Consider the following 24,916-nt stretch of genomic DNA (forward strand, 5'->3'; position numbering starts at 1 on the left):
CTGATGCCGCCTCGCTCAAACTCCAGGGGCAGCCAGATCCCTGGAGCCTTCTCAGAAATGAGGTTCCCCCCAGAATAGCACGTTCACCTCCTTCCTGCTGCCGCCTTCTCAACAATGAAACCCAGAGGACGTGTGGACTCTGCTTGGTTCAGCTCTGAGTTCTCCAGCCCTGCAGAGGACGTGGTGACGTTGGCGCTCACCTTCGCAGAAAGCCAGACCCTCCCCCCTCACTTCCCCCAGCTGCCTCCCCCCACTCAGCTCCTCACACAGCCCAGCCTCCCGCAGCGCCCCAGGCCCCCGTCTGTCCTCTGCTTTCCTGGGCCTCACACACCTCAGGATGTCCTGCCTGGTGCCCAGTTCCCCTAAGAACATCGCACCCACAGGGCTGTCGAGTCGGAAGCGAGAGATTCCCATCCCTCCTTTCACTAATGAGAAAACAGAGACCCAGAGGAAGGAATTCCCTTCTCCTGGCTCAGAGGACTAGGCCGCGTCTTTGTGACCTCGTTTATTGCCCTTTTTACTCGGGTTTGTTATCTCCCTGTGCTGGGTAATGGGGAGTTATAGTTTCTTTCAGATAGTTTCCAAAGAAATTGAATAAGCTTCTACACTCAATGCTTGGGCACAGAATATAGTAATAGAAGTTATAAGCACTTTATTGTTTTGTTTTTTTAATTTTGAATGCTCAAATTTTTTGTAAAATCCCCCTTAAGGACTCTTAGAGTTTGTGGATACATTTTCAGGGAGTTAAGAGTAGTCCAGAATAATTTTTAACTTAGTTTTGCGTTTTCATTTCAATGTAATAATACAAACAGGCACAGGTGATGATGTGATAAAGGGAAAGGAAATTTTTTCCCTGAAGTTTCCTTTCTCGCCTGTTTTGATCAACTCACGTTTACCCTCCTAGCTTGAGATTTCTGTTCTTACTGTAAGAGTTTTCTCCTCCATCTTTCAGACTAGATAAAAACACCTCCCACCACTGTCTCCTGGGGAGGTGGGAAGACTTGGGAAAGGAGAGGAATATAATTAAATGCGGTGACGGTCTCTAGACCCTGGTTCGGTGGCAGTCAGTGAAGAGGGGCTGCCGCGTCCTCCCCCCTGTCTGGGGAGCCGCAGCGATGCCCACAGACTCCCGCCTCACGCAGGGACATGAGAATCTCAGCAGAAGGAAAGGTCCAGAGGCCTTTTCCCCTCCCGAGGGGAGGCTCTGCAAGGCTCAGATACTGGAATAAAAGGTTTCCACCCACGGTGCTGGCGTGGAAGCCCAGCTGGCGGCGCGTGGTGCTGTGGGTGTGACGGTCATCATCACGACACAGAAAGGTCACGAGGACCAAGGCCGTGACGCGATGCGATCCCGGCAGGAGTCCGGGCTGGGAACCTCAGAGAGGAAGGAATGCAAATGGCTCTCTTGGGGAATTACCAGGGCCATAGAACAATCCATCTGGAAATACGAAACCCATCAGAGTGTTGAAAGGAAGAGGAACATCTAATATGAGAACCAATCTACTGAGCCTCCTGAATTTGTACTTAGATCTTGCCATACTTCCTAGGTGCTTTTCCTTGGTGCTCCTGATACCCCAATTTACTGTGAGTGTCCATGAAGCCCATTCATGATAGGGTTATTGCAGCTCTCATAGACAACCAGCAGGAGGCAGTGTTTGCCCAAAAACGCAGAAGTCAGTTTCAAAAAGGTCAGCGACATCTGAAGCTGCTGCCAGGTGTGAAAGTTCTGTGCTAAAATGTCCTAAATCTTAATTTCCACACTTTTCCGTTTAGAAGTGTGCTTTTAGATTTTGTGGTGAATAAATTAAAAGCAGAATGGTGGCAGGTATAGGAAATCTGCTACCTAATGTGGCTAAATTTTCTCTTGGCCATGGTAGAATTTGTATTTGAACTGTCTGGGGGAGGAGGAGAGAGAAAGAAAGAAAGTGAGAGAGAGAGAGAGAGGAGAGAGGAGAGAGAGAGAGAGAGGGAGGGAGGGAGAGGGAGAGGGAGAGGGAGAGGGAGAGGGAGAGGGAGAGGGAGAGGGAGAGGGAGAGGGAGAGAGAGAAGGAGAGAAGGAGAGAAGGAGAGAAGGAGAGAAAGAAATTGAAAGAGAGATTGGAGAGGGGATGGAAGTAAAGATAAAAGGTTTGTTGAGAATTAATGTAATACACCATATCAACAAATCAAAGCAGAAAAATCACATGACCATCTCAATTGCTGCAGAGAAGGCATTTGACAAGATTCAACATCCTTTCCTGTTGAAAACACTTCAAAGGATAGGAATACAAGGGAACTTCCTTAAAATGGTAAAAAGAATATATGAAAAACCCACAGCTAATATCATCCTCAATGGGGAAAAATTGAAAACTTTCTCCCTAAGATCAGGAACAAGACAAGGACGTCCACTATCACCACTGTTATTCAACACTGTGTTGGAGGTTCTAGCCAGAGCAATTAGGCAAGAAAAAGAAATACAAGGCATCAAAATTGGAAAGGAAGAAGTAAAACTATCACTGTTTGCAGATGATATGATACTATACATCGAAAACCCTGAAAAATCCACAGCAAAACTACTAGAGCTAATAAACAAGTACAACAAAGTGGCAGGTTACAAGATCAACATTCAAAAATCTGTAGTGTTTCTATACACTAGTAATGAACAAGCTGAGGGGGAAATCAAGAAACTAATTCCATTTATAATTGCAACTAAAAGAATAAAATACTTAGGAATAAATTTAACTAAAGAGACAAAAGACCTATACAAAGAAAACTACAAAAAACTGTTAAAAGAAATCACAGAAGACCTAAATAGATGGAAGGGCATACCATGTTCATGGATTGGAAGATTAAATATAGTTAAGATGTCCATTCTACCTAAATTGATTTACAGATTCAATGCAAAACCAATCAAAATCCCAACAACTTATTTTTCAGAAACAGAAAAACCAATAATCAAATTTATCTGGAAGGGCAGGGTGCCCGGAATTGCTAAAAGTATCTTGAGGAAAAAAAACGAAGCTGGAGGTCTCACGCTGCCTGACTTTAAGGCATATTATGAAGCCACAGTGGTCAAAACAGCATGGTATTGGCATAAAGATAGATATATTGAAATCAAATAGAGTGCTCAGATATAGACCCTCTCATCTATGGACATTTGATCTTTGATAAGGCAGTCAAGCAAACTCATTTGGGACAGAACAGTCTCTTCAATAAATGGTACCTAGAGAACTGGATATCCATAAGTAAAAGAATGAAAGAAGACCCGTATCTCACACCTTATACAAAAGTTACTCAAAATGGATCAAAGATCTAAACATTAGGTCTAAGACCATAAAACAGTTAGAGGAAAATGTAGGGAGATATCTTATAAATCTTATAATTGGAGGTGGTTTTATGGACCTTACACCTAAAGCAAGATCACTGAAGAAATAAATAAATAAATGGGAGCTCCTCAAAATTAAACACTTTTGTGCATCAAAGAACTTCATCAAGAAAGTAAAAAGACAGCCTACACAATGGGAGACAATATTTGGAAATGACATATCAGATAAAGGTCTAGTATCCAGAATTTATAATGAGATTGTTCAACTCAACAACAAAAAGACAGCCAATCCAATTACAAAATGGGAAAAAGACTTGAACAAACACTTCTCGGAAGAGGAAATACAAATGGCCAAAAGGCACATGAAGAGATGCTCAATGACCCTGGCCATTAGAGAAATGCAAATCAAAACCACAATGAGATATCATCTCACACCCACCAGAATGGCCATTATCAACAAAACAGAAAATGACAAGTGCTGGAGAGGATGTGGAGAAAGAGGCACACTTATTCACTGTTGGTGGGAATGTCAAATGGTGCAACCACTGTGGAAGGCAGTTTGGCAGTTCCTCAAAAAGCTGGATATAGAATTGCCATATGATCCAGCAATACCATTGCTAGGTATCTACCCAGAGGACTTAAGGGCAAAGACACAAATGGACATTTGCACACCAATGTTTATAGCAGCATTATTTACAATTGCAAAGAGATGGAAACAGCCAAAATGTCCATCAACAGACGAGTGGCTAAACAAACTGTGGTATATACATACGATGGAATATTATGCAGCTCTAAGACAGAATAAACTTATGAAGTATGTAACAACATGGATGGACCTAGAGAACATTATGCTGAGTGAGACTAGCCAAAAACTAAAGGACAAATACTGTATGGTCTCACTGATATGAACCGACATTAGTGAATAAACTTGGAATATGTGGTTGGTAATAGAGACCATCAGGAGATAGAAATAGGGTAAGATAATGGGTAATTGGAACTGAAGGGATACAGACTGTGCAATAGGACTGGATACAAAAACTCAGAAATGGACAGCACAATACTACCTAACTGTAATGTAATTATGTTAAAACACTGAATGAAGCTGCACGTGAGAATGATAGAGGAAGGAGGGCTGGGGACATAAATGAAATCAGAAAGAGAGATAGATGTTAAAGATCGAGATGGTATAATCTAGGAATGCCCAGAGTGTATAGTAATAGTGAAATGTACAATGTACAAATTTTAAAAATGTTTTGGCACGAGGAAGAACAAAGGAATGTCATTATTGCAGAGTGTTGAAAATAGATGATAATTAATACTTTAAAATGTCACCTTCTGTGTGAGACTAAAGCAAAAAATGTTTATTTGTTACAAAATTTAGATTTTGACTAGAGCATTTCCTAATATAACTCATGTAGATAGTTTGATTGAATGTCATAAGCATTTGGAATCTCAGGCAGCACATGAGATTTTGTTGGTTTGTCCAGAGTGACCCCCTGATGAATCCCAGAATGATTTGATCAGTGACTGGAAAAGTATTTGCAAGCCCCCTTTGGGAAATGGTGAGAGTGGGGAGAAATTCAACTTCCCCAAGTTGAATTCTTGATATTCTCACAAGCAGTGTGGACAACCAAAGCTATAGGCTGAGCCCCCAGTCTTGGGGTTTGTTCACATGAAACTTAACTCCACAAAGGATAGGTCAAGTCTACTTAAAATTTAGGCCTAAGAGTCACCCCCAAGAGAGCCTCTTTTGTTGCTCAGATGTGGCCTCTCTCTCCAGCCAATATGATGAGCAGTCTCACCACCCTCCCCCTCTCTGCATGGGACATGACGCCCGGGCGTGTGGACCTTCCTGGCAACGTGGGACAAAGATCCTGGAATGAGCTGAGACTCAGCATCAAGGAACTGAGAAAAACCCTAGAATGAGCTGAGAATTAACATCAAGGGAAACCTTCTTGACCAAAAGGGGGAAGAGTAAAATGAGACAAAGTGTCAATGGCTGAGAGATTCCAAACAGAGTCGAGAGGTTATCCTGGAGGTTATTCTTACACATTAAGTAGATATCACCTTGTTGTTTAAGATGTAGTGGAGAGGCTGGAGGGAATTGCCTGAAAATGTAGAGCTGTGTTCCAGTAGCCATGTTTCTTGATGATGATTGAACAATGATATAACTTTCAGAATGAGACTCTGTGAATGTGAAAACCTTATGTCTGATGCTCCTTTTACCTACTATATCAACAGAAGAGTAGAACATATAGAATAAAAATAAATAATAGGGGGAACAAATGTTAAAATAAATTCAATTTGAAATAGTGGTAAATGAAAGCGAGGGGTAAGGGGTATCGTACGTGTAGTTTTTTTCTCTATTATCATTTTATTTCTTTTTCTGTTGTCTTTTTTTTTCTTTTTCTAAATCAATGCAAATGTACTAAGAAATGATGAATATGCAACTATGTGATGATATTAAGAATTACTAATTGTATATGTAGAATGGAATGATATCTAAATGTTTTGTTTGTTAATTTTTTTAATTAATAAAAAAGTCAAACAAAAAAAAAAGGTTTGTTGAGAGAAAGGCTGCATCACTATCTTAAGTTGACTGTCATGTTTCAGTAAGAGGCACCCATGAGAAGACAAAGCTAAATGAATTATAAATCTTGCTCTCAAGGTCATTTACAGGTTGCAAAAGAGGTGAATGTAGATCACAAAATTTTAATAGTCAAATGGCTCATGAGGAGCTCAAGAAAATCATGGCATCCATGAATGGGACATGAGATCACTCATCTTTCATTTTAGGGCTCTGAGGCCGAGGGCCAGAGACAGCTGGAGGTTGGAACATTCTTACTAGGTACAAGGTACTTTCAAAATCAGGGAATTATGAGCAGCTGAACACATGAGAGAATGAAGAATGAATCAGACATTAGCAGGAAGGAGTCGTACATCCTAAAGGATACCCTGGCCGTTCAATATGATGTAAGCTACAATGTGGAACAAACTGAGGACTATTTAGTCCCATGATTATATATAGAACATTCGACTGTGTCTAGTTGTAATTTTAACACAAAAGCTGTGATGAGAAACATACATTTCAAAACTTTCAGTTTTTTAGTTGGGCTGATCTCATATTTCAAAATGATAATATTTTTACAAATTCATTTGAGCCAAGAATTTCAAAGAATTTCCAACCCCATCGGACAAAAAATGAATACTGTAGTTGGAAAACACCATTGTTTACATGTAAAACCCTAAGAAATCTGTTCTCTCTGTCTATATATGTCTATAGAGCGAGAATTGTGAATTTAACAGTGGCAATAGGTAGAAACTAATTTTAAATCTACATAATAGCAGCAGAATGCTGCATATAAAATTTTTAAAAACTACATTGCAAAGCAATCAAACATATCAACATACTTCAAGATGAGTTTAATGAAAAGATGATCTCGATTGTGAAAACTTCAAAGTACTAATGAGAGAACTAATGAAACCGTAAACATCTGGAAAGCTATACTAGCTTTTGGTTTTGAAGACCCAGCATTATTGAAACCCCAATTCTTGTACACACAATCCTAAACAACATCGCTAATATTTTTTTTGTAGAAACAGACACAATAATTCTAAAATTCAAATAAAACATAAGGGATCTAGAGTTTCCAAAGCTATCTTGAAAGAGAAGAAAAGGAGTGTGTCAGTCAATGATCTCCAAACAAGCAGATTCAATAGGGAATTACATATATACTTCATAAAATAAAGTTGTCTCATGTGATGGGGGAGTTCCATGGGAAAGAATGCAAACTAGAACCTCCCATGTTGAAGTTCTAAGTCTGACATCCCAAGGGAAGCTGTCTGTCCAGAAATTCAGCAAGAGCCAAGGCAGACATTTTTCTTCTGACCTCTGACAGCCTCAGTTCTGGCTTAAGACCTTCAGCTAATTAGATGAGATTACCCACAGGGCTGAGGGCGTTCTCCTTTGTTGATGGCAGATGGAACTAGCTGATTGTAGGTGCAAAGTTCATCTACAGACGACCCTCATAGTAATAGACCTGTGTTTGATCAAACAACTGGACGCCATAACCTAGTCAAGTTGACACTTCGTTAACCAACACAGGGAGGTCAGAATGTCTAGTTTAAGCGACACTACACACTACAGGCTACATGTCAGAACCAGTAGTATAAATTAGAGACTTCAAAAAATATATTGTACTTAAAGTTATGGGCAAGATGAGAACTTCTAGGGAATCGGGGAGGTACAGGAAGCAGGTGCAGGAGATGAGTCCTGTGCCCTCCTGACGAGAGGCTGGGAAGATGAAGAACATAGCATAGGAGACTGAGAAGTGACAGCTAGTCACACACGATAGGAATCCCAGGAGAGATGTTTAATGACAAATAAAGGAGACCGGCCAGGTGTGCAGTACAGATTAACTACGTAAAATATTATTACATTCTTTGAAGTCTTAGAAATGGGACTTCTAACACTGAGGCCCTCCATGATGAATTTTGAGGAATTTCTTTGCTGGATTTTGCAGACTTTTATAAATAAGTAGGGTTGGGAAGGGGTCGAGTGGGACTGGGTTGTGACATGAAGCCAAGAAAGATGGGTTTCCTCAGGCTGACCGTGGATATGTCCCTTCTGCGGCTGCTTTGCAGGGAAGGGTCGTCCGCTACACGTTGGCTGAGTAGCACAAAAGTCACCTACATGGAGCGACTTCCCTGGAATAACTGGTGACCCCACAGCCCTCAATCCTGCCCAAATAACATCATATTGAAGCTATTTCTATGAACAATGATGACTGACTTACAGAAGACAATAAAACTGGAGCTGTCATTCCCAGTTGGAGAATATCTATATTTGGAGAATATTATCTATGACATGATGATGGTCACATTTTTCTCTACTCCAGATATATATGAGATGTCAAATGGCACTGAAGTTGCTATCATGGACAAACATCCAAATAAGCTGAAGATAACAGAGAGGAAAACCCAGGAGTGGTCGGTGACGTGGGGCAGCTCTACGTGGTAATTAAAACATTTCCTGCAATCAGTTATTCCTTCCTTACCTAGTTGCAGCTCTGCTACTCCAGTTTCCAGTAGCCACAACCCTGGGTCCAAAATTCTTTACTCCAGCGCCTCTCTGCTTCTCCTGCCTTTCCCTGCCATCATTTTTAATGACGTGTGGCTGACTGTACTTGCACAACCAATCACTTGCTAATGGTCATCTGGACTGTTCCTAATCTTTAGCTATCACACATAATTCTGCAACAAACAGCCCCTGGGCTTCTTGAGCAAACCTCACTGTGCTATAATTGAGGAGCAATGAAACTGCATAGAGATGACAAGAGCTGAGGTTTGGAAGGAAACCTTGCTCAGGAAAGCACAGGAAACCCATCCAGCCCTGGCATGCATCATAACCCATCGGAGCCATCTTTGGGATAACTCTGATTATACACTGATAAGATCCTGACTTTATGCAACAACAAGGCTCCAGTTTGTTAGAGTCACACCTTCGAGTTCTGCTGAGTATAAGGCTAGTGCCACCTTCTTGCTCAGATTGTCAAGGACCAGTGAGACCTCGAGAACTTGAATAATGACCAGGGAGCAGGTTTCTCAGAGTAAATCATGATAGGGCACACAATGTTCACAAAAGAAAAAGAAACACCCCCTCTAAAGCTTCTACTTCTTTCCCAGTGTCTCCTGTGTTGTGCACTGGACCCCTGGAGGGACCCTCCATTGTAACTCCAGAGTTGGAGTCTGAACAGGTGGGGTGTGGAGGGGCCTTCACAGCCCAAACAACTCACCTCCACCCGTGTCTCACTGCCCAGCACTGCACATCCATCGGGCTTGAAACCTGAGCCTCAAACCTCCTTTACCCTCTGTGTGGGAGTCAGCACAAGGCAGAAGTTCTGAATCTTTGTGCAGTTTTGGTGGGCTGATTGTCACTGTTGATTTACTGAATCTTTCTTCGCCCTGTCTTCTTAACATCTCTACAATTATGTTGTGTGCTAGAATCCAGATCCTTGCCTAAAATATCAGAAAAAATACATTAAATGAGTCATGTTACTGTTTTCAGCTTCCCATCCTCACTATTCTAATTTAAGTGATGGCCACTGACTGATGATAACACTATATTTGTTTAGAGAGGGAAAGCACAGGAAAGGGTACTGTACAGGCATTTTTACAATGTTAAAATAGGACTATGTTGAAGAAATATTTCTGTATTTGTTATGTCCACCCAGAGAAAAACATAGATTTCCTTTAGAAGTATTGCTGTTTCCTTCTGAGGGAATCTTCAGTTCTAAGGACCTGAGCCTTTCATGTGGCACATGTCACAAGAGAAAATATTTAGTACGTAGTTAGCACCATAAAAGTATATGCCGGAAAAATATAGGGCTGACACTCAACAAGCTGAATAATTTCTTATAGTGTAGAATTGACTGATCCTTGACAACTAATTTTAGTCATGGGGAAAAGAGCAGGAGACTTCAAAGATATTGGAAGATACTCAGGTTTATGCCCTAACAGGGCAGCTGTTGTGCAATGCTTAATCTCAGAAAAAGCATCTTCTGTATTTATTCTTCTGTATAACCCTGGAAAGAAAGTTGACTAAGAATAACAGCTTATATTGCTAGTGCTGTGTTCACAGTATTACAGCTATGTCTCCGTGACTGCTGATAGACAAGTACTGTGATAGACACTGCTTCATATAACACGCTTTAAAATGTGCATCTTGGGGACTTCCGGCGCTCTCCTCGTAGGCGCTTGGGCGGCTCTCTGGTCTGCTCGTTCTCTCCGAGGCTCCAGAGCTCTAGGTCAGGGCCGAGGGGTTGTCTCTGAGGAGACAAGAGAGGAGTGGCTGTCCCCGCCGCACAGAGGCGGGCCGGAGGGGCGACCCCTCCTCCGCCCGGCCCGCTGCGCCCACAGCCTGCAATGGCCGCACCCCCGACCCCGGCCCAGCTGGTAAGAGGCAGCACTGAGGATTGAGACACAAAGGAAAGATTGCCTGGCTCCAGGCCTGGGCAGGTGCACTGGAAGGCTGAGCCCATGGAGCCCCACCAGGTTCACCTACCTCTCAGGATCTCCCTCTTCCTGCAGACTCCCATGGCTGCAAAAGTACTTAGATAACCCACACAGGTCGTTGGCATGGAACAGAGGATGAGAAGGCACTTTCTGAACAGAGTGTTTCTATAGAAGTAGTGCCAAAGGTCAGCATGCCCAGGTCAGGTCCTTTGACCCAGAGGACTCATTCCTATAAGATGTTTGTTCCAGTCTTGAAAGACATTTTGTACCTGACTGAGTGTCACTTACCATACCACAAGCAGAAACTATACTTGGATGGGGCGCGTGTGAGAGACTTTTGGGTGAATGCAGACCTTCATCAGCAAAAGAAACAATACAATGGAGAAAAACTCTTCAAAAGGGACATGGACGGGGGCCTTCTTTGTGAAGAGCTACAGATTCCAGGTGTCAGGAAACTTCCTCACCTGTGGGGAGGTTCAGAAGGACGTCCTGTCCAATGTGAAATTTCTCCAGCAGCAGGGCACTCCCAATGGAGAGAAGCCACATAGTGGGACTGAGTTTGGGGAGGCTTTGGATGCAGGGAAAAGACATTACAGTTGTGGAAAATGTGGGAAATCCTTTATAGAAAACTCTGATCTCATTCAACAGTGGAGAGTTCACACTAGAGAAAGACCTTATGAGTGTGGCAAATGTGGAAAATACTTTATCTGAAGCTCCAACTTCATTCAATAACAGTTCACATGAGAGCAGGGGCTTAAGAGTGTGGCAAATGTGGGAAATCCTTCAGCCAAAGCTCTGGTCTCTTGACACCAGGGAGTTCACACTGGAAAAAGGATTTATTAGTTCAAAGAATGTAGGAAATCCTTTAGCTCAAATTCATTCTCATTTAGCACTAAGAAATTCACACTGAAAAAAGGCCTAAATGTGGAAAATTCTTTACCTGAAACTCCAACTTCATTCAACACCAGAAAGTTCACATAAGAGCAGGGGCTTATGAATGTGGTGAATGTGGGAAATCTTTTAGCCAAAGCTTCATCTCACTCTGTATGAGGGAATTCACGGTGGAGTGAGGTCTAATGAGTAGTGAATGTGAGAAATTCTTTAGTGAAAGATTTGATCTCGTTAGACAGTGGAGAGTTCAAACTGGAGCCCTTATCAGTGCCAGTGCTGTCAATGTGGTAAATCCTTTAATGACAGCTCCACTCTCATTTGACACCGGAGAATTTTCACTGGAGAAAAGCTTTGTGAATTTGACAGGTTGGAGAATTCTTTTGCCAAAACTCCAACTTCAGTCGTTATCAGAGAATTCACAGCAGCAGGGCCTAATGAGTCTGGCATATGTGGGAAATCCTATAGCCAAAGTTCAGAACCCCTTTGATACTTGGAGAAAGGCTTTGGTTCAGAGAATGGGCTATTTTTTTTCCAGTTTTTTTTTTTTTTTAAATTAGAGAAGTTTTGGGTTTACTAAACAATCATGCAACTGATAGCCCATTTAAATAATTGTACTATAAATTAAAGCCTAGTTTAACCTAGGGCTCACTGAGTAGTGTAGTTCTATGGTTTGGTTTTGTTTTTAACTTTGTTCTGTTACCGTATATACAACCTGACATTTCTCCCTTTTAATCATATTCAGATGCATATTTCAGTGCTGTTAATTGTGTGCACAGTGTATTTTTAAGCCTTAGTTTCCCATTCCCTAACCCTACTCCATCCCCTCGTAACCTGTATTCTAGATTCTAACTCTAAATTTGCCTTATTCGGATCGTTCCAAAGCAGTAAGATCGTACAGTATTTGTTCAAAAAAAAAAAATGTGCATCTTCTTTCCTCAGGTCAACTAAGGGTGAGAGATACCTGCCTATGGAGTTGTGACTGTTCCTCATCTCTGTAGCACCATTTATAAATGAAATGATGGAAAAACATGTTCCTATTATTTTATGTGCATCCAGCAAGGTCAGTGAAAGGCATGGAGGTCAGAAAGTATAGGAGAGAGCAGTTTTTGCTATCTTTGGGTAGCTGTACTATTTGCTATGGATTCTATCTTTTCCCCACAAGTATGGAAAGGGACTGACTTATTTGCTTGGAATTTAGTGAATCTATTATTTTAGGGGGACCAAGAGTTTCTCTAATTGCATCAGGTTGGATGGTTGAAGACAGTGGAATAGGCTCTGAGTCCACGCAGGGCAGGTGGATGGACTAGTTGGTGGTGGATCCCGGACAGGGCGGCAGTGTTGGGAGTCTGCAGCCCTGGATGCTGGGGCACAGTTCAGTGTTTTCTCCACACCATGAGGGAACCCGAGCACCTGTAAACACTGGCCCAGAGAAAAATTGTGTTTGAACGTCATTGAGACCAAGAGGGTACAAACCTTTTACATCTCATGGGATGTTTCCTTTCTTTTTCTCTTCTTTCATCCCCTTGAACCTACTCCAGATGGTTATCACCTGAGAGAGCCAGTATCATGTGATGGAGGTGAAAAAACCAAACTTATTTTTACCTCCAAAAATTTCCATCGAGGAAGAGGAAGCCATGGATCTTCAGTCCAGTTGCAACAGCTGACGGTGACACGTGCCTGACCCTCTGCTGAGTGAAGACGGTTGTGTGCAACTTAAAGGAATCAGAGAACAGCCTGTTACTTGAAATTAAGGACAGTATTCATTCTGGGTGTGCTAAGATTTCTACCCATGGGCAGAGGAATAGTTTCTGTAATGAGGATCTGTAAAGGGGCGATAGGAGACGCTATGAGTTTTGGTTCGATTAATGTTTCACTTAGTGTTTATCCAAACACAATTTAAAGTGTACCTTAAATATAGAATATGGCCAAATAAAATTTAAAGAAATTTGTGTAGAAAACAGTATGTATATATAATTGATTGAAAGCAGAGACATCCAGCTCCCTGCTCCCCCATGCACGCATGGGTGTACGCATGTGAATATACATGAATTCTATGACATCATTCGGACCTAGATGAGGTGCCATAAGTTAGACCTTCCACAACCCTGTATAATATTTAAGGATGCATCACTGTCCACAAGGATAGTTGAGTACAATCATTCCTATTCTTGAGAGAGTCTCTGAAAGGAAGAATCACACGGGAGGGCAGGTACGTTTTCAGGAGAGGATAAGCCAATTTTGCACTGGGCTGGCCCTATTCCTAGGGTTGATACTGGCCATAGAATGACAAACTTGATAGAGTGGGAAGCATCTCTGGAAACAAGTTATCAGATTGGCTAAGGGAGAGGAGGAGATGTGTGTGAGTCTCTTGGGGATGGAGGTGGAAACACTGGTTGGCCCCATGGGGGCAGCCCTGCAGGCACCCGCCTGTAGGCTTGTCTGGTGGTGTTACAAACTTTTACTTCCTTCCAAGTCTCTCAATGATCAAGATCAGTTTGTGCTGCTTTCAGAACAGACAAGAAATCTGGAGGACAGGGTGATTGATGCTCGAGCCATAGCAATGGGACCCGCAGTTGGCTCACAGAGGAATATACAGCCACGTGGGTTAGAAATCTCTAAATACTCACATAAAAAATTGAGAAAAATTGTATGAAATAGAAAATAATTAATGTAAACAAACAAATCACACATCTACTTGCCTTTCTTTATTTACAAACGTTACCCAGGCAAGGAGTGGTGATTTGGCAACCCTGGTAGTGACTACACAGAGCACACGGGCTTTGGAACAAGAGATTATAGGTGCAGGTGAAGCAAGAGAATAAACAAACTGTCCAGCTGTTGTCCTCCAGGTTAGAGATGAGACCAAGCATCACAGAGCTCCTTACTCACACAGGGCATGTTGGGAGGTCTATTACCCAGCACCCACCACCTTTGCTGGTTTGAGAGTCCACAGTTTTCATGCTGACAGAGATTTTTTTCAGTAGATTAGATTCTGGCATCTCTCATGATGGGGAGATTAGGTGATAGAGAACACACGTTTCTCTTGTGGTGAATTGTGAAGGAATTGTCTACATCAACATCCCCTCAACACCTCTGGTGGGAAGTCCTCACTAGAAAAGGGCACCACGAAGACTGTCTTGGTGAAGAAAAAGGGGAAGTAAAGCTAAAGAAGCAGGTGGGAGTTTCCAGAACTAGAGCATGACAGACATATTACATGTTGAGTTCCCAGATTTCATCTGGGCCCAATGTAAAACTACATCATTTCTAAGCCAAAGATCAAATACTTCAAAAGAATATGTTCCCTGGTTCTAGTCTTGGCACTAAGGGGAAAACTGGAGTGTGCCATGGTGGAGATTTAGTAATTTTTAGTCATCTAAAAATTCCAATTTGATTCTAGGGTCTCGTCTGTAACATAAGGAATGGAAATTTAAAATACACATTTTCCATGTTCTCCTCGCCTCCAAGTTTATACATGTGGCTTGGGGGATGGAAATTAAAAAATTGAATTTTCCCATGTTCTCCTAGATTGCAAGTTTATGCACATGGCATGCATTCTTCACAGTGAACCTTACTATTATGGTTTAGGAGATGGATGATAGACTGAATCTGTCTATGTCATGGGCACACGGATGTCACACACATGAGTTTGGCAGCAGCTCCATGTCCCTGGGGGTCTAGAGGTGCTGTGGTTCACAGTGGCTCTTCCAGGCTCCCAACATCTTACAGTTAAGGTCTCCACTGACTTTTGTTCTGCAAGTCTTCCTACCCACTTTGAGGTGTAACCCCCCGTAATACATCCGGCTCTGGTTAAAATGTCAGCAGGCACTTCTATTTCCTGACTGAATTATGACAGGACAGTTGATTGCTCAACATTTAACATCACCAAGAAGACTTCATCAGGTACCCTTAGAGATTCACTTGAACAACTTGGTAAGCTAGTTTCAGAGAGGGCAGAGAACCACGAGAAGAGTCCAGTAGGAGCTGCTGCATTATCACAGAGAAAAAGGATGTGCTGAAAGTCTTTTCTAACATCCCCCAGATTTGGTAATGTTATAAGAGAACCAATCAGTGTTTTATTGTAAATATCTCAAGTTGCTGGGCGACACCTTATGTTGAAGCTTCTATTATCACATGTAAGATATCTTTCTGTAAAATGCCTTTGAATTCATCCTATATTTATTGAACACCTTCTAAAAACTAGGCATTATGGAAGACAGCATAGGGTAAGTATAGAAAAATTACACTACATTTTGCCTCTGAAAGAGGAAAGGATTAACCCATGTCAAAGTATTAGTCTCAGCGTAGCCTGTTATTTCAGAACTGTCATTTGGCCCATTCCCCTGTCTTCCTAACAATGTATTCATGCTGTGGTTCTCCTTTTAGTAATCTAGGAGTCAGTGTCAAAGTTTGTCCAAAGCCTTAGATGTGATCAGATAGTGTCAGGCTCTATGGGGTGTTTTCTTTTCCCTCAGAATTTTTCAGGATAGCTGCAGGGCAGAAGAAGACCTCAGAACAAAGCATGGGAAGTCCACACTCAGTAGATGGATCATAACAGATATTAAGTGATGGACCCATCATCTGGTGGATGGCTTCACTGCCAGGTGTCTCTTCATTGGGAGTATATGGATTCCAGAACGTTTACTCTCTGACCTTTCTGTGTGGTTAATAGACAGATTCCTTTCTACTATACTGGATTTTCAGAATCATGAGGGTCGAAGCATCTTAAGTTTTAGTCCTCTTTATGATGAAATGAAAATCCATTCTTGGGATCAGAACTTTTGCAATCTCATGACATGAGGGAAAGAATGATAAAGCCCTCCTGCAGACTATTGTCTTGGTTTTCCAGTAAATTATTCTTTCCCGTATTCATTGACCTGAGGCCTGAGATGTGGTGTGTCCCCAGCAGTCTGCTCCAAACTCTGGTCATATTTACTGTGGTCGGAATAGGCAAAGGTGCCTCCTTTACCGCTTGTTGTTTCCAATAACCTCTGCTCATACGGAAGGTGCAGCTTGCCATCCGTCTCCAGCTATGGAAGTGCTGAATCTCAGATTTTTTTTTCTCTTATGTTGTTTTGGTATAGCACAGTGACAGATGTCCCATGCTCTTGGCTGAGCTTCCCATCTTTGGTTCTAGGAAACAGCAGGAGAAGCATAAAACAGTAGATATTTTCATAAGTGAAACTCTGTCACCCATTACTGCCAGGATTCAGGCATCTCCAAGGCCTGGCATTTCAAGTTTTCTTTAGATAGCACAAAGGCACGATCTTTATTAAGCTCTCAGTTTAGGATGTTTTGGTTGATTCTGTCCTCTTTGGGAAGTTTCAGGCAAATCCATACCTAGGTTAGGACCTATATGGGGATGGAAGTCTGTGAGTGATTGCCTGACATTCTCAAAACACTCTAATTTGTTTTGTTATTGTTCATTTGTTTGGTTGATTGATTCAAAACTTTATCTCTACCTAATGAACTAAGTAGCCCTTCACTTGTACTCTTTGCATGAGCCCTGCCTTAAGCAACCAAGTGTCACCTCAGAGTTTTTTCTGATTGGCTGTAGCTCAATTGACCTGAATTTTAGTCTTGCCAGGCTGCCCCATAGCTCACAAACCCTTTTCTTTGATTTCTGTGTGCACCTCCTCACTGGTGACCTCTCCTGACCATCACAAGCACCTAAGAAAACAAGGGTGCTAAGTGATGTCCTGGTGCTTAGATTTTTCATCATGGCCGTGCTGATGAGCCCTCAGGAATCATGGGCTGTCAAAGACAGGTGCCGTGGAAATCAGTACACCAGGAGAGCATCGAGAAACACACTATGGACATTCACAAGAGTGTGTTTGGAGAAAAAGCCAAGTGTGACAGTATTGTGAAGGACTGATTTAGAAAGTTTATTAAATTTCTCTTTGATGCAGTTCTACCTGCACCACAAAGTTAAGTTTGTCCAATTGAGTTTAGAAAAAAAAAAGCTGAATTGCATAATGGTTAATAGCACTGACTTTGAAATGAGGTAAAGTGGGGGTGGAGACAGGTGGTATGATTTTCTTACACTCATAAACAAAGTACCTCTTTGGACTTCAAATCACCTTTCTGCCAAATTAGTAAAGTAAGGAAATAAAACCTCATGTAAATTTCTAAGTATGAGATTTTTAAAAGACTGAGTATGAGAAGTTCTTTGCACTGTTCTTGGTTGAGTATATGGTAGTTATGTCTCGGCAGGGGAGTCCTGTCAAAGCGTTGAACGAAAGTTCACAATAGAGCTCTATCCAAGTGGGGAGGGGGCAGGAATGCTGGTAGAAATAAGATGTAACGTTCTCCCTCTGGTCAGCAAAACTCCACATCACAGTGAGTTTTCTAATGCCATGAAGTCACTGTTTCTTGATATTTTCAAGAGAATAGAAAAATTCATAAGAGAGTAGAAATCTGATGATTTCCTCTGCCACCTCCAGAGCAAACATTCATGCAGTTGTGAAGAATGTTATAAACGAGTATCCTTCATCCAGAGTGCTTATTGGGGAAGATGAGGCCCTTTCTTGAGGTTGGAAAAAGTGACCAGACATATCTATGTCTAAGTGTGTATGCGCAAACTGCCAATATTAAATTAACTGCTAGGTTTATCAGCATAAAACCAGACCATAAAATCCCTCTCCTTGTCTCTGGAGACTAAGTAGAAAAACACCCCCTTCCCATCTACACATGTCACAGAGGATGAATAATAGAACATGCCCCTCCGTGATGGTCCAAATCTGAGAAGAATTAAGATACGAGGGTCCATTACCAGGATCAGCCCAGACATCGTCCATCTCACAGGAGTGTGCATGGTGTGGTGAGAGTCCAGGGAAGGGGGTGGTGTGCAGCCCATGAGGTCTCAGTCATGGTTTCTTGGGTATCTCAAGCCTCAAATTTAAAACAGCCTCTGACCCTAATGTGACCAATACTAAAAAAATGGCTTATACTTGTCTCATTTTTTTTCCAAAAAAACCTACAGGAAAAACAAAACCACAACAGGATTATAATTGGAACACTACACATCAATAGGTAGTATAAGATCACTGGGCAAGAAAGGAGCTGAAGAAGTAAACAAGATTTGATGTGGATTTCAGAGCTCAGAAGACAACCTTTTAGATAGTGCTTCTCTATTTTTGTGCAAGGTTCTGAGAAACATGCCCTGGACCTTGCATATTGAATGCCTGTGTAAAAGAGTGAGAGAGCATTCTTATTTTGGAAGTGTGCTGGATTTCTCCAAAAGGATATTTATTCCTCTTTTCTCTCAATCCACTCTCCCTAACTCTGCTTCTGATATCTCCCCTCCCAGCACTGGTCAGCACTCACGTCCTCCATCCAGGCCTCTCTTCCACCCAGCCCTGCTCTGCATCCCTCCTCCATTGTGCTTGGCCCCAGCCCTCTCCCCCAGCTCCAGCCACATGTGTGTGTCTCACACCCTGGGTTCTCCTTCATCTCCCTTTCCTGTCAGCCCCCTGCCCCCCACCCCGACTCACTGTCCTGCCTTTTCAGAGGAGTGTATTATCACCCTGGCCGAGTTCTATCAGAGCCCTGACCCACAGGAGAGATTATGTTTGACTTTTATGGGGATGAGATTTTTCATGTGGACATGGAAAAGAAGGAGATGGTCTTGGCAACTTGAAGAATTTGGGTGTTTTGCCAGCTTTGAGGCTCAGGGCACACTGGCCAACATCGCTGTGGACAAATCCAGCCTGAACAAGGTGATGAAGCCTCTAACTTCACTCAGACACCAGAGGTAACTCTCCCTGCTGAACATGACAATCTGCAGTTTTAAAATTGTCAACTTCTGCTCCTTGTGTTATATTAAGTTGACTGACTCTCCTTTCCATAGACCTAACTATGTTGTAAACAAGGCCAAATTCTCTGCCACAGGCACAGGAGCTTCACAGTTTTGTTCCTTTCTTGACATGCTCATGTCTCGTCTCTGCCATCCACATTCATCCACAGAAACCTTTGCCCTGAATCCCTGCTGGGAGACAGAAAAATGAGGTCCATGCAGATCTCATATCTCAGTACTGTTTCCAGTTCTAGGATTAGGCTGTCAGAGATTGGTACCTGGAATGTAACATGGAGTCCTTAGACACAATTTCAACTGCTTTTTCTATTTTAGGGTCTTTGATAGGTTTGGACCATGGTTCCGTGTGGGAGGAGAAGGGACAGACCTTAACAGGGAAGGCTGACTTCTGTCCTGTGCTCCCCCAGAACCTCCAGGGGTGATGGTGCTCTTGGACAGACCTGAGGAGCTGGGACAGCCCAACATTCTCATCCATTTCATGGACAAGTTCTGCCCACCAGTGACCAATGTCACGTGGCTTCAAATAACCCATCACCACAAAAGTGTCAGAGACGGGTCCTTCCCAGGAAGGACAACCTTTTCAACAAGTTCCACTATGTCCCCTTCCTGCCCTCAACTGAGGGCATCTATGATTATAAAGTGGAGCACTGGGGTCTGGGTGGGCCACTCCTCAAACATGGGGATAGGGACCATCCTCAGTGCCCTTTACCTCATGGCTTCCTCCCATGATGCTCAGGACCCTGTTTCATCACATCTGCTACCGTCCATATAGGTTGTCTTTTCTCAGCTCCTCAAACTTTCTAGTCTGCAATTTCCTCATCTACCTTCTTTTTGTTTAATCTATTAATAACCATCGTCTTGCTACGTACACACTTGTAATCCTCAGTGCTGCTCTCTCACCATTGATTACTCTGTACTCTCTTTTCAATTCTACTCAGTGTTTGAAGGACCTCCTCCCAGAGACAACAGAGAATCTGGTGTGTGCCCTGGGTCTAGCTGTGGGTCTGGTGGGCATCATTGTTGGCACCACGTTCATTGTCAAGAGTATGCACAAAGGCAGTACTGCTGAATGCCGGGGACCTCTGTGAGACCAGGAAATGGTTTTGGTGTGGTCATCGGAGGACCTGTCTGGGTTATACAAGGGAGGGAATGTGGTGGGGAAAGGACTTGTGGTTTCTTTAAGGGAAAAGTGTAGGGAAAGATGTGACCTTTGATTTCTCATTCCTAGGTCATTTTCAGGCACTGATCTCATCTGGTATCCCAGAGCTTCAGGGTCCCTATACCTTTTCAGAGATGTGCAACCAGGCCACACCTTCAATCTTGAAAATTATATCCAGGACCTAAAACATTCTTTTATTCTTTCAAGTGCAGTGATCTAAGACAGTCAGCTTTAAGATTTGAGCATGTCCTGACTAAAATTGAATCAAGCCAGCCATCAATTGGGTAGCATCTCCAGATGCTGATCCCCTTCTTTTCATTTCACAGAAATCTTTTGCACGCTAATATCTGGTTTTGCTCCATCAGTCTGAAAAGTGGTGTCGAGCTCCAAGAGCAGGAAAACCATGGCCTGCTCATTCATGGTCATTTGGAGAGTAGGGCTCACGTGGGAGAAGCTAGAGGTTAGATGAATAGTAATACTTTCCATAGCCAAAGTTTTAAGAGGGAGGAAGAGGGATCCTGAAGAAAAACAGCTTAAAATTCTCATCTTAAATGCTTTACTAACTGAGTGTCTCTTGAAACAGGTGATGGCCTTTCTTAGAGAGAAGATAGTGAAGAGATTTCTTCTTTTAAATCTTTACAATGCCAGGAATTCTCTTATGACTCAACTCATTGAGGACAACCATTCTGCCACCATTTCTAGCCCTTTAGCCACCTCAAGAGAGGGAAAGCCTCCCCTGACCTCTCCGTGACAGAACATCTAGTTGTGCTTCCCTCTATTGCCCCTTCCTGTAGAAGTTTTCCTTCATTTCCCATCATTGTTTTATTGTCTCTATGCCATGCCTCAGGAAGAATTCCATAAGATCCTTTCATGCTATGGAACTTTCTGAACAGTCCACTGGGTGTTCTTCTGTATTCTCATACGTTGGATTTTCTCTGAACTGTGATCCTTCCCTCTTCAATAAAGTAAGTGAAGTTTTAAGTGTGTCTGAGTTCGTCAGGAAGCTGGGGAATACATATGATCCCTCCATCTTGAAGGGTCTGAATGTTGAATGTATCTTATGGGATCTGGGATTAATAAAAAAAATCCACTTTCTTTAGGTCTTGATCTCATTTATGGAACCTTCAGCAATCTTGCAGCTGTAGTTCAATCCACTTCTGGAAAATCTTAGAGCAGGTGTATTTCTTGGGAGTTCTCTACTGAGCAATGAGTTCAGAATCTGTTTTTGGTTCTTGTACCTCAGTTCAATGAAATATCCCAGTCTTCAGTACAGGAAAGTGCAAACATTAGGATTAGACCTCAGACAGTGTGAGACAGATGGTGGGGTGTACAAGAGTGAGGGTTGTTGAGGTCAGAATGATGGAGAGCCACACACATTATAGGGTTTACACATTAACCCATTTCAGACTTAATGAGGAATGAGAGTGGACACTGAGACTGGTTTTACCAGTGTCATTAAACATGGTTCTAGCTCCCAGTGCTAGTAACACAAGAGTGTTTTTTTTCATTTGTGAAACTATCTCATATTTGGAGAAGTATCTGCATTAGCATGTTAAAGCTGCTGGAACGTGATACACCAGAAATAGAACTGCTTTTAAAAAGGGGGTTTATCAAATTGCAAGTTCAGCATTCTAAGGCTATAAAAATGTCCAAACTAAGCTATCCAGAGAACCATACCTTGGCTCAAGAATGGCCAGATGCATCCAGAACACCTCTGTTGGCTGGGAAGACGCATGAAGACAACTGCTAGCTGTCCCTCGTAAAGCTTCCCTGAGGGCATTTTCCTTCTGCATCTCAAAAGATGTCTAGCTATGTGGGCTCTGAACACTCTCCAAAATGTTTTCCATTTTGAAGGGCTCCAGTAAACTAATCAAAACCAACCTGGAGTGGGTAGAGTCACATCTCCATCTAATGAAAAGGTCACACACACAATTGGGCGTACAACACCTCCTTGGAGATAACCTAATCAAAGGTGCCAATGTACGCTATTAAATCAGAATTAAAAGAAATGGCCACCCCTATAAGACTGCATCAGGATTAAAACATGGCTTTTCTAGAATACATAATAGATTCAAGCCAGCATAGTCCCATAAGTGGAAAAACTGAGTAAAGTGGAGGTGGGGTGACATTAAAACAAGAGGAAAGAATACTTGAGACACGATGAATTTTTGCTCATTTGTTTGTGAAAGTATGATGGAAATGAGTTAGAGTTGGGCTGACTCTATCATTTATTGGCTAAGTATTCCTTGCAACCTTAATCAAAACTCCACTTAGCCAACGATTCCCCTTATGCAAACACTGATGCTAAAATTTACTTCATTGAGTTATATTAAGAATTATATGAGGAAATGCAAACAAAGGAATTAAAAACCATTCATAATGATAGCAATATAGTAAAAATTTGATTTTTTTTCTCTTGATCTGAAACTATGCAATCTCCCTAAACTCCTCTACCAGTTTTAAGAGGGTTTTGTTTGTCTGTTCATTTGTTTGGTAGCTTACTTTTTAATGTGTTTTCTTTTTTTTTTTTTTTTTTTGCATGGGCAGGCAACAGAAATCAACCTGGGTCTCCAGCATGGTAGGCGAGAACTCTGTCTGCTGAGCCACCGTGTCCTACCCCTGACTTGGGATTTTTAATGCAATTTTATTGAGATATCACACACCATACAACCCACTGACGTACGGAATCAGTGGCTCACAGTACCATCAAATGGGTCTGCATTCATCACTGTGATCAATTTAGAACATTTTAATCACTTTAAAAAAACAAAGAAAAGGAAAACACAAAATACCTCATGCCCCCTACCGCCCCCACCAAGTTATTGCCCCCTAGTAAGGTGTGACTGGTGTTACGCACTCTACCCCTGGTTTCTCAGTTCCTTCATCCCACACATCCCTTGACACATCCTCCTCTGTCTCCAGCGTCCCCAGAGCATTGATTTGGACAGTTTCTGCCTGGCTACTTGCTGCTTTGGGGACAGTGGAAGATTCTGCTCTTCCCTCCCTAGTCCAGCATTTGGGAATCTCATCCTTGGTGCCCCTTTGTGGTCTGCAGCACCCTGCACTGCTTGAGGGGCAGATCTGCTGAGAGTAAGAGGCTCACAAGTTATTATCATGTGTCTCATCCTAGATCTCATTGGGTTATTTCCATTTTGAGTTGGCTCAGCTTGTGGAATCTTATGTTCATGTCTTTTGACATATTTGGAAATAGCCAAGTTTCTTCAGGAACTTTTTCAGCACAGATCTTTTTCTCCTGGACTCCTGGGACTCCAAGACAGAAATTTTGTATCTTTTTTTATACTGCCATAGATTCTTCAACATGAAATAATAATAATAAGTATTATAAACAACTTTTCTAAATAAACTTGTATGTATTTGTAAATTACGCAAAATGTACAATGCACTAAGGCTGGCAAATGATATATAAACTATGAAGTACTCAATTTTTGCTCTTAGTTGTTTTTTTTTTCTTTCTTGTTTTTTAAAATAGGCAGTTAGGGCAATAAATTTTCCTCTCAGCACAGCCTTTGCTGCAACCCATAAGTTCTGATAAGTTGTTTTCTCATTTTCATTCATCTCCAGATAGCTACTGATTTCCCTAGCAATTTCTTCTTTGACCCACTGGTTGTTTAAGAGTGTGTTATTTAATCTCCATGTACTTGCAAATGTTCTCGTTCTTTGGTGGTTATTGAGATACAGCTTCATCCCACTGTGATCAGAGAAGGTGCTTTGAATAATTTCAATGTTCTTCAATTTATAAAGACCTGTTTTGTGCCCCAGCATATGATCTATCTTGGAGAATGTTCCATGAGCACTAGAGAATGTATTTCCTGGTGTTTTGGGGACAATGACCTATTATGCCTGTTAGGTCTAATTCATTTATCAAGTTATTTAACTTATCTTTTTTCTTTTGATCTGCTGTCTGGTTGTTCTATCTATAGAAGAGAGTGGTGTATTGAAGTCTCCTACTATTATTGTTGAAACATCTATCACTCCCTTCAATTTTGCCAAGGTCTGTGTCATGTACTTAGAGCTCCTTGATAGGGAGCATAAACAGTTATGATTGTATTATCTTCTTAATGAATCGACCCTTTAACTAGTATATAGTATCCTTCTTTGTCTCTTATAATGTCTTTACATTTAAAGTCTATTTTGTCTAATATTAGTATAGCTACTCCTCTTTTCTTTTGGTTACAACTTGCATGGTAAATCTTTTCTATCCTTTCACTTTCAATCTATTTGTACCCTTGTGTCTATGATGAGTCTCTTTTAAGCAACATATAGCTGAATCACTTTTAAAAATCATTATGCCAATCTGTATCTTTTCATTGGTAAGTTTAGTCCATTAGCATTCAAAGTTATTACTGAAACAGAGTTTCTTGAAGCCACCATCATATGTTTTTCATTTTATTTGTCAGATCCATATATTCTTTTCTCACTTTCTCTTTTTATCCTTTGAATTACCCTTATCAGTTCTGTGCCCTCTTCCAGAACTCCCTCTCCTGTCTTTTTTTTCAGCCATCAGAACTTCTTTTAGCATTTCTTGTAGGGCTGGTCTCTTGTTGACAAATTCTTTCAGGATTTGTTCGTCTGTGAAAACTTGAATCTCTTCCTCAGTTTTGAAGGACAATTTGGCTGGGTTTAGAATATTTGGTGGGAAGTCTTTCTCTTTTATGGTCTTGAATATATCATACCACTGCCTTCTCACCTTCATGAAGCTAGTTGAGTAGTCTGAACT

The 24,916-nt window shown here is 41.8% G+C and overlaps 1 protein-coding gene, 1 long non-coding RNA gene and 1 pseudogene across 3 annotated transcripts in view; 2 read left to right on the plus strand and 1 right to left on the minus strand.

The window, feature by feature from the left end:
* The window catches only part of LOC143684452 (HLA class II histocompatibility antigen, DR beta 5 chain-like), a 202,575-nt gene that overhangs the window by 145,244 nt on the left and 32,415 nt on the right, over positions 1–24,916 (minus strand). The gene's annotated exons all lie outside the window — the stretch shown is intronic.
* On the plus strand, positions 1,321–13,155 carry LOC143682602 (uncharacterized). The gene is made up of 3 exons (XR_013175192.1): positions 1,321–1,584; positions 12,149–12,269; positions 12,748–13,155. It is a non-coding gene; the product is annotated as an uncharacterized LOC143682602 (long non-coding RNA).
* On the plus strand, positions 13,611–20,107 carry LOC143682189 (HLA class II histocompatibility antigen, DR alpha chain-like; annotated as a pseudogene).

This window comes from Tamandua tetradactyla, chromosome 5 (assembly GCF_023851605.1).
Source record: "Tamandua tetradactyla isolate mTamTet1 chromosome 5, mTamTet1.pri, whole genome shotgun sequence".
NCBI lineage: Eukaryota > Metazoa > Chordata > Mammalia > Pilosa > Myrmecophagidae > Tamandua > Tamandua tetradactyla.